Below are 11,691 nucleotides of genomic sequence, written 5' to 3'. Positions count from 1 at the left end.
CCCTGCCCTTCCCAAAAAACCTCCCCCAGATCCACAATCTCTTTCCGTTGCTTCCTTCTTAAATATCTTGAATCAACATTTGATAGCTGTTCACCTATTCTTACTGAGGTGCCTGTGTTAATTTTATTAACCTCTCTTTGATTCAGAGTGCCCACCGGTAAAATGAGGTTAATAGGTTAATAACCTATTAACTATAGTGCCCACCTGTAAAATGAGGAAAATTATACAGTTTCCCCATAAGCATGGAGTTTCCCTTATAGCATGGATTTGCTACAAGGCTAACATGATAAATATAGATAAAGCATTTCATCTAGTATGTTATATGCTGTGGGCACTCATTTAACGTCTATATTATTGTTTCTCGAAATTTTCATAGCAGTTACCCCTGTTAACCACTCCCTTTTACTTGTGGCATCTTTCTTTGCTTTTGATTAGGATAAAATCTTTTGATATTTGTGTCCCTATTTCAGCAGCCTCAATGAACCTCCTTTGAAGGCTCTTCCCACCACGATCTTAAATGCGAATTGTTTTTACGAATCTATATTTAGCCTCTGTGTTTGCACTATACATAATTTATGTGAGAAATCTACGAATTCAATGATCTATATTTTTAGATAGCTCAAATCTACATTTACAAATCATATTACTCTCCAGACCTCCTCACCTTTGTAATTAATACTCTTCACGTCTGAAGCCAGGGATAAGGGTATAGATTCTATAACCAGAATGCTTGAGTTTATAATAGCTTACTACTTACTAGATGTGTGGATCTAATGAGTTATTTAAACTTTACATTCCTACTCTCTACACTTATAAAATGGAGATGTTAATAGTAATACCCAGAGTTGCAGTGTTGAGTGTTAGGCATGTAACAATGCTTAGAATAGTGCTTGCCCTCACGTGCTTTCAGTTTTACTTTTAAGTTTCCCTCAGATGTTCCAAACACTTCGAAGTCAACACAGCCCAAACTGAAGTCACTTATCCTCCAACCAACCCAAACCTCTCCCTTATCAAGAAATAGCACACTTATGCTCGTACTTTTTTAAATTCTTTCTTTGGATTGAATAATTTCTTTGGATTGAATAATTTCTAAGTTCACCTATTCTTTTTTCTGTCCTTCCCATTTTGTCATCGGACCCATTCACTGAGTATTTTATTTCATTTATTGGCAACCCAAAAGTGCCAACAAGCACAGGTTAAAAAAAAATACCCAGGAAAATTCTGATCTTCTAGCCAAAGGACTGGGGAAAGGAAGCCATCAAGGCAGTTTTCAGATAATTCCTCTACTTCAGCCAAATCACATATTTCTGATGTGACCAAGAGGGTTAAGGCAATTTATTACAGCTTGGTCATATTGGAAATGTAGACTCTCTGCATGGTCTTTGCTGGCAGGGGTGGAGACATGACTGCACTGTATTTAATTTTCTGTGATTTGGATGCAAAGACATTATTTCAATAAGTGGTCATATTTTGAGGTTCTGGGTCGATACGCATTTTGAGGGGATACTATTTAGCCCACTACAGTGCCATAAACAAATATCCATAAGTTTAAAAGAATTGAAGTGATATGAAGTATATACTTTGACCATAGCTAAAATAAATAACAAATGACAAAGATATTTGTAAAAGTCTCCAAATGTCTGGATGTTAACCCACTTCTAAATAACTTCTATTTCAGATTTTAAAAACTGTAAAAGAAATTAGAAAACATTTTTAACTGAAAGGAAACAAAAACCCAAAGCATGAAACTTTTAAAATGCAGAAAAAGAAGTACTTAGAGGGAAGTTTATAGCTTAACACAAGTATTATAAATGGCTGTAGATTGTAAAATTAACATAATTGTCCACCTTAAGAAGGTAGAAAAAGGAAGAGTAAGTTACATCTAAAATTAAGTCTAATGGAGAAAATAATTAAGAACATAAGTCGATGAAACAGAAGCGAAAAAGTAATAAAAATAAATTTTAAAATACCACATTTTTGGAAAAAATAAAAACCAAATTTCAGGGCACCTGGGTGGTTCAGTCGGTTGAGCATCCGACTCTTGATTTTGTCTCAGTCACAATCTCATGGTCCTGGGATTGTGTTGGACTCCATGCTGAGTGTGGGGTCTGCTTAAGATTCTCTTTTTCCTCTCTTCCTCTGCCCCTCCCCTGCTCACATGCTCACGCTCTGTCTAAAATAAAATTAAAAAAAAAAATAAGAACAAATTTATCTGACTCTTAGAAAAATAATAGAGAAGACTTTAATTACTAATCCATGAATAGAAAGGACATCACCAGAACTATTGCAGTTATTAAAAGGAAATTGAGGAAATGTTATAAACAACTTTACAACAAGGTTATAAACCAACAGAATCACAACAGAGGAAATAGATAACTTGAATCACCATATGTCTCTGAAAGAAATTGGATTTGTAGATACAAACCTTCCCACATGAAAACCATGGGCCCAGATAACTTTACTGGTGAATTCTGCTCAGCTTTGCGGAAAGATACAGTATCAATTCTACCCAAACACATCATCAGTCACCTGTAAGACAGGCATTCCCCATATACCAAATTCAGAAAATGACACTACAGGAGTACAAAACTGCAAATCAGCATCCCTTAAGAATTTTGATACAAAAATCCTTAACAAAATTTTAGTACACTGAAACACGACATCAGATAGAATTATCACAGCATGACTAAGTGTGGCATATCTCACAAAGACAAGATTGGTTTTACATTTTAAAATAAATCTATGCCTTTCACTAAATTAGCAAAGTAATATAAAGAAGGGGAAAGAAAACAATGTGATGATCTCCAAAGATGTAAAAAAAGCATCCAATACACATTTTTAAAACTCTCAGCAAATTAGGAATCGGAAGAAACTTTCTCAAGGGCATCCCCAAAAACCTAAACAACAACAAAACACTCAGAAGCTATAGCTCGCACCATAGTTAGTGGTGAAGGATGGAATGCTTTTGCTCTAGGACTGGAGATGAAGCAAACATGTTTGCTTTCACTTCTCTTTTGTAGTGTTTTACTGGAAGTCTCAAACAAGTGCAGTAAAGCAAGTAAAAAAATAAATAAAAGTAATATATATTGGAAAGAGACAAGCAAAAATTTTTTGGTTAACATTATTCTCTATAGAAAGCATTAAGGATATCACCAAAAAAATATTGAGGGGGAATTAAGTGAATGTAGCATGGTCACGGAATACAAGATCAGTATAGAAAAATGAACTGCATTTCTATTTTTAATAATGAAGAGGAAATTAAAAAGTAAGAATACTCCTAATGGCCAGCAAAATATGAAATACTTAAAAATGAATTCAAGGCGACATTTGATTTCTTTCTTGCTTCAGTTACTATTTGCATATTAATCTTCATGCACACGTGCATTTATACGAGATAGATTTCTAGAAGTGCAATTTCCAAAGCAGAAACTGAGAATGTTTTTAATTTTTGATACATTTGGACAAAATGACATCATGAATACAATTTCCTAATGTTTAGAATCCCACCAGTATATGTTAGAATGACCCCTTCTCCATACTCTTGACAACGTTGGTTATTAAAGTGTCATATGTTTAATGATATTTGCAAATATGAGATGTTTTATGCATTGAGTTATATCCCCCCAAAGCTTATTTGTGGAAATCCTAAATACCAGTACCTCAGAATGTGACTGTATTTGAAAATAGATAGATGTGTTATAAATGTGATTAGTTAAGGCAAAATCATACCAAAAGAGGATGGGCTCCTAATTCAATATGACTGCTGTCTTTGTAAAAAGAAGTTTGGGTGTGGGCATACACCCAAGGACAGCATCATGTAAAGATGAAGGCAGAGTTGGTGGTGATGCAACAGATACCAAGGAACACCAAGGATTTGCAGCAAATTACCAGAAGTTATGAGAGAGGCAAGGAACAGATCCTCTCTCCCAGCCTTGCTGACCCTTGATATTTGACTTCCACCATCCAGAACTGAGATGATAGATTCCCGTTATTGGAGCCCCTCAGGTTATGGTACTTTGTTACTGCCACCCCAGCAAACTAATAAAATGTGTAAACAGGCAAACAAGATTCTTTTAATTTGTATTTTAATGTAAGTGATTAGTTGAGCTTCTTTTGTTTGCAATGTTATTGCCGTGAGTGTTTCTTCTATGAACTGCCTGTTCATATCACTTCTACTGATAATATATTGTTAACACTTGGGTGAACTCTATTCTTAGTTTTATTAGTTGATCAGAGTCTCTCTGATTTTGAAACAGGATTGTTGGGCTTTGAGTGTAAAAATTATTCCATTTGTGTTTTGGCCTCCTCCTTTGAAATACTGTTAACCGTGTACTTTCATTCAGATGGCGCCTGTCACGACTGTAGTTATTTGTGTCTTGATTCTCCCTGTGCATCAGCTTCATGGTGGTGACAAGTGGTCTTTCTGGTTTAGCACCATATTAACATGTGTAACGTATTTCCTGACTCACAGGAGATGCTCAAAGATATTTGTTGGATGTAATAATATACTAAGAAAGAAACTCTCTGGGGGCACCTAGGTGGCTCAGTCGGTTGGGTATCCAACTTCGGCTCAGGTCATGATCTCATGGTTTTGGGGGGTTCGAGCCCCATGTGGGGCTCTGTGCTGACAGCTCAGAGACTAGAGCCAGCTTCAGATTCTGTGTCTCCCTCACTCTCTGTCCCTCACCCGATCATGCTCTGTCGCACTCTGTCTCTCAAAAATAAATAATATAAAAGAGTTAAAAAATTAAGAAACTATTTAATCTATCAGGAGCAGCAACAAATTGCAAGGCAAGCAATTATGTGACTGGAGTTGAGGTTTTACTCCACTCATCCTACAGTTTGTAGGATAAAAGTGAAGTCTAAAATATATCTAATACATAACTGAGAATGTCAGTCTCAATTCCTGTTGATAATATTCTTAATTTTTGAGGAAATGAAAAAGCAAGAAATGAATCCTCACCCTTATTTTATATAATTTTAAACCTCTGCATTAAAATATAAATTTTTAACAAAAACACAAAACCCAAATATATCAACTTCTTTTTTAATTAAATGCCACACATTTATCTTCAGCCTTTGCTACCATTACCACATTCTAAGAAATCATGAACTGATTGTTTCTCTACCTTAAAAAAAAGGATATTCAAAGCAGTGACCTTATCCTGTATTTCACTTGGGATAAAGAATACGCCATTCAGGGTTAGTTTTGCTCATTCTCCAGTGTTGAGTTCATTGCCATGCCTACCACAGTATTCAATATCACAAACTAATGGCAAGAGACTATTGGAAGTAATATGAAGATCAGATGAAATCACCTAAGAGTGTGACAAGGCATACCATATGTTACAATTTCCGTTTTGAAATTGTACCAGGAATTGAAAATACCAGGAATATGAAGCCAGAATGAGATTGCCAGGCCTTTAGTTTTGCCAGTTCTTGGAATATAAATTAAGGGTGGGGTGCCGATGAGAAGGAGTACTTGTCTATCAAAATAATTATTTCAAAGTGATGGCAAAGTCATCATTAAGGAAATAGCAATACTGATGACTCTACCATCTAAAGGCTTTCTTTTGAAACCAAGGAAATAATATTTTTAATGTTTACAGCAGGGTATCATCTCCATTTCATTTCAGAATCATGTAGCAAAAGATTCTTTTTTGGGGTATAGAGTATTTTTCAGAAGGACTCTCCAAGCACAGAAATATTTTTTTTTTGCAAAAGGAAATGACATTCTGTTTGTCTAATGTCTGTTTTTCACATTCATATTTTGTTATAAAAAGAATACTTCTGGAGTGATTTGGTGACAAATAACAGGCACATTGTTGGAGAAAAGATACCCAGGTCCAAGTTTCAGTGGATAATTGAAGAGCTGATTATTCTAGAGGAGAGGTAATGTTTATTACCTACAGATGGCTGGTTGCAGCTCATTTTACAATGTGTTCATCCTTAATTGTGGCAGAATTTGTCCTGCTGTTTATCTCTCAACTGATTTAAAATAAAGCCAGAAAGATTTCTCTTTTGTTTCAGCCAAAGTATCAAAATACAATTCTAAAATACTGTGACAGCAGTATGATTTGAATCTAGCCCAACTATCCCAATTGTGGGAGAATAAAAAAAAAGAAATATATAAAATAATTATGTTCAGTCACTCAAAGTAAACTCGTATCTATATAATAGCACAATACATTTAGAGAAGAAACAGATGTAAGCAATATTTTTAGTGGTAATGATATTCTTTTTGGCCAGATGTAAAGGCAGTTTCTACTCTTGGAATCTGATTGTTTTTAGTATTGTAGGGAACAACTATTGGTGTAATTATGAGTGTTCAAAGTAGTCACAATTATTGGTTCACTGTTTTGCCCCTGATTGTGCGTGTACCTTGGAATAGGCAAATGGGAGATTTAGCAGCTACCTGGCTTTCGGCCATATGCAATGATGATAAAAGCTATAGGCTCTCGGCTGTGTAGAACTTATAGCATGAGTAATAACAAACAATCCAAAGGAAAATGGAACTGGTAATTTCCTTGATGCCATGGCTTGCTATCATTAAAAAAGAGATTCCCAGAAGTGAATTGGAATAATGAATGAAATAAATAACCATTACAAGTCATATTACAGGAATTGACATGGAAATAAAGGATAAAAGAGATGGAAAGTAACAGTTTATTTTTATCTGCTATCATAATGAGTAAAACCTAGCCTATTTTCAAATTGCAAGTGACCTTAACTAAAACTATTTTGCAAAATCTTCCAAAAGGATGGCAGAAAAAAAAGTCAAACTTTATCTGCTGAAATAATGAGCAAGGACTCTCCCCAAATCTGATAGTTATGAATAATTGTGCCATTTTATTGAATAATTTCTCTTAAAACTCTGTAGAAAAATAACAGTTTAGTGCCATTCAAATTCCAAAATCAGGACTCTTCTTGTTTCGTTTGCTTTCTGCATTCGCTTTCACCTAACAGTTCAGAAGTGTTAAGTATTATCCAATATCATTAAGTACATAACATGACAGAATTTTATTTTATTCAGAGGAAAATTTTGAGTGAATTAAATTTAGGAAAAAAAGAAGTAAAAACAATTTGGCATAAATCAACTTATAATGCTTTGTAATGCAGTCACCCATTGTCTTTGGACCTCTGTTTTCTTCAGTGGGCTATAATGTCATATTCATATATGAGATCTATATCCATGGATTTAGTGAGGTCTTCAATAAAAGCTTGACTATGAATGTTTTATACAGCCTTACTGACGGTTTGGGAGAAGTTCCTGAAACAATACTCTGAAAATAAATAGCTACCTTGATGAGTATTAACATAGTGAATACATTCTGATACAAGAAATCGTCAAAAGGAATACACTAGCTAAGGTTACTAAGATCTTTCTGAAGGGTATGGGTCAGAATAGCTCTGCTGAACATCAATCATTGCCATAGTTCTGAGCAGGTAACGGGCAGTGCCTACTGATATAGCTTTATAGCTTTATCTTTTTTATGGTTTTCAGATTGCTCTCAAGGTTAAAGGAATTTCTATTATTTATCAAATGCTCTGGAGGAGGAAAATTTGTGTGGGTATAGAAAGATGATATCGAAGAATATTTTTCCTTGCAGAGCTATAGTATTCATTTTTTAAAAAGTAGAGTAGAATACATTTTTCATTATAGATGAGCATACGCTAGTGGCTTTTTTTTTCTTTTTTAAATGTAGCTTAATTCTAAGTTCTCTTCATTGTTATTTAGGTGTGCTCAAGATTAGTGTTATTTTTATTTATGGCTGGTTTTGTCTGAAAGAACATAGCAGGTTGGAAGTAAAGAGCAGTCACAGGTTTTATTACGAGGAAAATTTTTTCTTCAATTACCATTTTCTTATCTTTTATATTTTATTAATACATGGTGAAGAACTTTATTTTAATTGGTAGTGACAAGGCTAGAACCTTAGTAGAACCCTGAACAATGCATTCTATGTTCTACTTTGTATTTAATCACAGAAGTCCCCAAAAATGTGGATGGACCTTTCCTTTGAGGCAAATGGAAAGCCTCCATCTGGAATATGGCCTTAAAAAAATATCATTTTAATTAATTAATAGAACTGTGTAGAAGACTTTACTCAGTGCAGTTATTGTGTTCTGCTAGCAAGACAATTGCTACTTTAAATCAATGAAAGCCATGCGGAAGTATGGCAAAGAACTTAAAAAATGCTTTATAATTAATTCTCTGACTAGTTAAGTAAATTGAAAATTGACTTTAATGTTCTCTTCAATACATTGTGTGTGCTATTAATTATGAAATTAGAGATTTTTTGAAGATTGGACATATGCTCATTGACATTTGAAAGCTTGTAAATATTAAAATCCAGACAACATAGTGATCAGATTATATACTCAGAAAACATATTAGAGAGTCCCTGAAATTGTGTTTGTGACTTTTTAATATTTATGTGAGGATTTTCTTCATTCCTTTATGTAATCACCGCTATTATTTATGGGGGACTTACTATGTTCTGTGTTCTTATGAACTAAATAGTATCATTTTATGGTAAAAAGCATAAATAAAATCTGGGACAACATTAAGCAGACAAATATAGCAGTAATCAGCGTGCTCAAACTGGAAAAAAAAGGGATAGAAAAAAAAAACATGATAAAATCATGGGAAAATATCTTCAATTTTGATAAAAATGATAAACTGATAGATCCAATAATTTTAATGAATCCCATGCAAACAAAAATGAAGGAATTATACCGGGCCACATTATAATTCTTGAATTACTTGAACAATTTCAGTGAAAAAAAAAAGGAAGTCTAAAAAATAAGCCAGAAATACAAAAATACATTACATAGAGGGGAGCAAATATAGGAATGGCAACAGAAATTTCAAGCACATAGTCTACACGAGTGAACAGTGAAAAAACATCTTTAAGTATTGGGAAGAAAACCATCAACCTAGATTTCTTAAGCAACAAAATTATGTTTTAAAAATGTAGCTTGAAAACGTTTTGGATCATAGTAAAACTGAAAAGATTTATGACCCACAAACCTTCACTCCAAGAACTGTTGAATCCTTCGGACGGGAAAATGACACTAGTTAAAACTGGTGTTAGATTTTGTCAAATGCTTTTTCTGTGGCTATTGATATGATCATACAGTGGTTTTCACATGTTGATTCAGCCTTGTATTTGTGCAATAAGTCACACTTGGTTGTGGTATAATATCTTTTTTATATTACCTGATTTGTTTTGCTAGCATTTTCTAGACAATATTTGTGACTATAGTTATAAGAGATGTTGTTCTACAGTTTTATCTTCTTGTATGGATTTTGCCTGCTTTCGGTATCAGGGTTATTCTGGCCTCATAGAATGTATGGGGAATGTATTTTTGGAAAAATGTGTAAAGGACTGGTGTTGATTCTTTAAACACTTTGTAGAATTAACCAGTTAAGCTCTTGCGGCTTGGGTTTTTTTGTGGGAAGTTACTGTATTACTAATTCCCATTCTACTTGTTATAGGTCTGTTCAGATGTGTAGGTTGTCTTGAATCAGTTGGGTAGTTTGTATCTTTCTAGGAGTTTTGTCCATTTCATCTAGGTTATCTAATGTGTTGACATAAAATTGTTCATAGTTTTCCCTTAATCACTTTTATCTCTACAAGTGGTTAATTCCCCTTTCCTTATTTTAGTAATTTGAGATTTTTTATATTTATCAATTTTTTCCCAAAGAACAAACTTTTGGTTTTATTCATTTTCTCTATTGGTTTTCTAATATATATTTCATTAATTTCTGCTCTAATCTTTATTATTTCCTTCCTTCTGTTTGCTTTATGTTCTTTTTCTAGTCTCAAAGTTTAGGTTAGTGATTAAAGTTTAGATTAGTCATTTTTAATATAGGTATTGACATCTATAAATTTGCCTCTGAACGCTGCTTTTACTGTATGTTTTATAGTATGCATTAATGTGTTCTTATTTTTCTTAATCTCACTCTACTCTCTAATTTGTATTTTGATTTCTTCTTTGACTCTTTGGTTATTTAGGAATGCAATGTCTAATTCCTATGTATTTATAAATTTCCCTTGTCCTCTTGTTATTGAATTATTTCATCCCATTGTAGTCTGAGAACTTTTTTAGTTCATTTTATTCCCCAGGTTTTCCTTTCAGGCTATTTGTTTGTTTGTTTTGGTCAGCTTCTTGTTTGCTCAGTTCTTATCACCACTTTAGGTAGCTGTGAAATCAAGCAATTGTCACTGTTTTTGACACCCTTCCTCCCATTAGGGAAAAGCCTGTCTCCACAAGCAAGCTCTGGGTCAGGTCAAATAAAGATGATCTCTGTAGGAAACTGCTAGGTAGTTCAAAAAAAAATAATAAAAAAAGACTGTTCTCTGGAAATGTTTGGGGACAGCTCCAAACCTATTTTGTCCTCTCCAGAGGTTCCTAGGCTGGTGGTTTTCATCACGAATACAAGGGAGTTTATTTTCAAATCTACTGAGAAGTTGGAAGAAGCCAAATGGACACAAATCTCACTGTTATTACCAAATTTCAGCTTTTTTTTTCTTTGATAGTCAGTTTCCAATTTGTTCTAAGCCTTTGGTAAACTTCTAGAATTTTGATATTATATTTTCACAATTTTTTGCCTAGTGTTCTTGTTATTTTTATATAGGAGTAAACTTTCAGAGGTCAATAACTTCACCATTTCTGGTACATGGTATTGTAAGATTTTTATAGTATAAGTGAAGTGATATAATAACACTTGAAGGTAAATTGTCATGAGATAAAGGTGGATATTGTAAACATTAGAGTACCTACTAAAATAACTAAACATAAAGTTGTAATAAGCCAAAAAAAAAGAAGAGCTTAAGCATTAAATGTTTCTAATTTATTGCAAAATAGCAGAAAAATGAAAAAAGAGAACAAAGAACAGATGGTGCAAATAGCAAGCAATAAGATAATTGACTTAAACTAACCATGTAAGTAGTCACATTAAATAGTATCACATTGGATAGTTTAAACATCCCAATTAAAAGGCAGAGATTGTTGTAAAAACAAAAGGCAGATTCTATATGACTTATATATTTTAAATGGAAAACCACGAAAAGGAAAATGATATATTAACATATATCATGTAAAAATAATGGTTATATTCATATCAGATATCAGATAAAGTAGAATTCAAAGCCACTAAATTTGAAGGGTTAATTAAGGTCATTTCCTAATGAGCAATGTATCATTTCATTAAAAAAATAAATAAAAATTCTGAATATTTATTTACTTAATAGAACTTCAAATCTGTAAAGCAGATACACTGTATATCAACAGAGAAGCAACAAACTAAATGAAGGGTATTAAATACCATTTATTCAATATATTAGTCAATATAATGTCTAATATGTTCAATATAATATTCAGGATGCTTTGTAGTCCACACTGAAGAAAACAAAATCCTGACTCTCACCGTAGACAGAAATTTTCCATTTATATTTTATTATACATTATATGAAATACATGCTATATATTATACATTATATAAGCTTAATGATGAAAGTCAAAATTTAAAAACACCTTGAAGGGCTTACAAGATAATATCTACATGATACTGGAGGAGGGAAGATAATCATAAGTAAGAAAATAAAATTTCCAATCAAAGATTTCAAGACTGATCAATTTTATTATATTCATAATGAAAAACTTGTTTGCATATAAAGTATTTTT

The sequence above is a fragment of the Panthera tigris genome, chromosome F2, assembly GCF_018350195.1.
Source record: "Panthera tigris isolate Pti1 chromosome F2, P.tigris_Pti1_mat1.1, whole genome shotgun sequence".
NCBI lineage: Eukaryota > Metazoa > Chordata > Mammalia > Carnivora > Felidae > Panthera > Panthera tigris.
The sequence above is the reverse complement of the archived record's forward strand: the minus strand, read 5'-3'. Positions refer to the sequence as shown.